Genomic DNA, 3,140 nt, shown 5'->3' with positions numbered 1-3,140 from the left:
GCATCATCCTGCAACTAACTCATTAGTCACATTGCTTGCAAGGCTTATAGTGATGTGCATTACCGAGAGGGCCCAGAGATACCTCTCCGACAATCGGAGTGACAAATCCTAATCTCGAAATACGCCAACTCAACAAGTACCTTTGGAGACACCTGTAGAGCACCTTTATAATCACCCAGTTATGTTGTGACGTTTGGTAGCACACAAAGTGTTCGTCCGGTAAATGGGAGTTGCATAATCTCATAGTCATAGGAACATGTATAAGTCATGAAGAAAGCAATGGCAACATACTGAACGATCAAGTGCTAAGCTAACAAAATGGGTCAACTCAATCACATCATTCTCTAATGATGTAATCCCGTTAATCAAATGACAACTCATGTCTATGGCTAGGAAACTTAACCATCTTTGATTCGACGAGCTAGTCAAGTAGAGGCATACTAGTGACATTATGTTCGTCTATGTATTCACACATGTACTAAGTTTCCGGTTAATACAATTCTAGCATGAATAATAAACATTTATCATGAAATAAGGAAATAAATAATAACTTTATTATTGCCTCTAGGGCATATTTCCTTCAGGGCCCGGTGCAGATGCTGCTGCTGCCAGCATCGTCCTGGGGTGGCGGGTCCGACACCTAGTCAGACCCGTCATCCTCTTGTCTGCGACCCTCGTCGTCACTGCCGCTGTCCTCCTCATCACTCCCGCTCGAGGACGAGTCTTCGTCATCCGAGGAGCTCTCCACGCAGCACTTCAGGCGAGTTCCAAAATCGCCGAAGACCTTGACGTAGAGGAGGCCGCTCTACAATAGCTTGAAGTAGAGAGTGAGACCCGCCGTCAGGCTGTGGATGTGAGTGAAGGTTTTCCATCCGCGACGGAGATACATGACACGGCGGGCTGGGAAATCAACATCGGCCCATGTGACGCTATTCCCGCAGCCCCTCATATGCAATCTCAGCGCCTGCGGCGGGTCGAGCTCCATCTCCCGAGCGAATGGAGTAGGGAGACGAAGACAATGACGAGCCGGCCGACGCAGCCTGATGAAGAACTCGTGGGGCTGGTCCCCGACGTGGCCCTCCATTGGGGAAAGGACCGCTGGTGGAGGCGAGGCCGATGCGCCGCCCCGTCCTCCTCTTCCCCGAGCTCCACGGTGGCCTCGGCCTCACCCCTCCCCCTTCCCCTCACGGCCGGCTCCGCCGACACGGGCTCTTGGGGAAGAGCGGCGCGTTGTCGAGCAGAGACGCTCGTCGCCACTGTCGAAGCATCAGCACGCCCTCTCGCCATGGCAGAGGGGAGGAAGAAGCAAAGATGGGAGGAGGCGGATGGCAAAAGACTGAAGGGTCCCATCCCTCCCGCTCCCCTCCTTATATAGGGCCGGGGTCAGGGCTCGGCCGCCCCTCTCAGCCAACCCAGCTCATTAAGGTGACAGCAAGCGAGGCTGTCGACCGCCCTCCCCGCCCAATTGAAGGCGCATGGGTATCAACCCACACAAGCATGTCTTCCCATATTCTGCGCGCCTGTCACCCGCCCTGGGCCGTGCATGCGGCGTACGTGGCACAAGGGGAGGGCGTAGTGGGACGCGTGGAACGATGGTTCCAGGGTAGAAAGTGTAAATGAGCAGCGGCCCCGCGGTCTTAAAGGGACACGCAAGCCGCCTCTTTACTATTCACCACAGGATGACGCAAGCACGCTTCGGTCACCCCACGCGTGATCCCTACGTCACGCATTCAATGTGATCTTGGGGAAGCGTAGCGGACGAAGGATTACCGCAGTCGAAACTGGCCCTGCCTGCCCGCGCACCGTTCTGGGCCTAGCCCAACAAAGCGCCGCGCTTATGTGTAGCCCAGGCCCGGGGGCTCCTGTCGGTGTACAGAACTAGGGGTTCTACTTTGTCCCCCTCTACCTGTGCACGGGCAGTCAGAGCGACGCCCAAGGCCACACTTGTTAAGACAAGGGAAGGAGGCCGAGGGCACAAGACGGTCAAAGCAGCACCAAGACAGGGACACGGAGAGCAAGAGGGCGAGGTGGGTTCCCCCGGCAAGACCCTTGCCGGGGTGGCCTCCACGGCCCGGCAAGGACCTTGCCGGAGCAGCTTGCCCAACCCCGACGGAGCGCACCAACCTCAAGCCCAAGGCTTCCAATACCAACAACCACATTGGAACCAAAGCTCGGGAGGCGCCTCCATGATGGCATGCAGATCTTTGTGAAGATCATCAATACACAATATCAGATGAGGACCAGAGGATGAGACCCCCGGCGACATCCTTGCCGGGACGACCGCGGTGCCACGGCAAGACCCTTGCCGGGTCCCCTGGCAAGACCCCTGCCGAAGACATCAACGGGGAAGCGGTCAGGCCCACGCGCATAAAGACTCCACTGCCGTTCCCATGCAGCTGCCAGCCCAGCCAGCCAGGCGGGAACCTGTGTGGCGACGCATGCTACGTCTTGAGCTTGTGTTGGTTTTCCTCGAAGAGGAAAGGGTGATGCGGCAAAGTAGCGTAAGTATTTCCCTCAGTTTTTGAGAACCAAGGTATCAATCCAATAGGAGGCTCCTCAGAAGTCCCACGCACCTACACAAACAAACAAGAACCTTGCAACCAACGCAATAAAGGGGTTGTTAATCCCTTCATGGCCACTTGCGAAAGTGAGATCTGATAGAGATAATATGATAAGATAATATTTTTGGTATTTTTATGATATAGATTGGAAGAGTAAAGATGCAAATAAAAGTAGATTGAAAGCTTATATGATAAAAGATAGACCCGGGGGCCATAGGTTTCACTAGTGGCTTCTCTCAAGATAGCATAAGTATTACGATCGGTGAACGAATTACTGTCGAGCAATTGATAGAAAAGCGAATAATTATGAGATTATCTAGGCATGATCATGTATATAGGCATCACGTCCGTGACAAGTAGACCGACTCCTGCCTGCATCTACTACTAATACTCCACACATCGACCGCTATCCAGCATGCATCTAGAGTATTAAGTTCATAAAGAACAGAGTAACACATTAATAAAGATGACATGGTGTAGAGGGATAAACTCATGCAATATGATATAAACCCCATCTTTTTATCCTCGATGGCAACAATACAATACGTGTCTAGCTGCCCCTGCTGTCACTGGGAAAGG

Source organism: Triticum aestivum, chromosome 6B, assembly GCF_018294505.1.
Source record: "Triticum aestivum cultivar Chinese Spring chromosome 6B, IWGSC CS RefSeq v2.1, whole genome shotgun sequence".
NCBI classification, from domain to species: Eukaryota; Viridiplantae; Streptophyta; class Magnoliopsida; order Poales; family Poaceae; genus Triticum; species Triticum aestivum.
The sequence above is the reverse complement of the archived record's forward strand: the minus strand, read 5'-3'. Positions refer to the sequence as shown.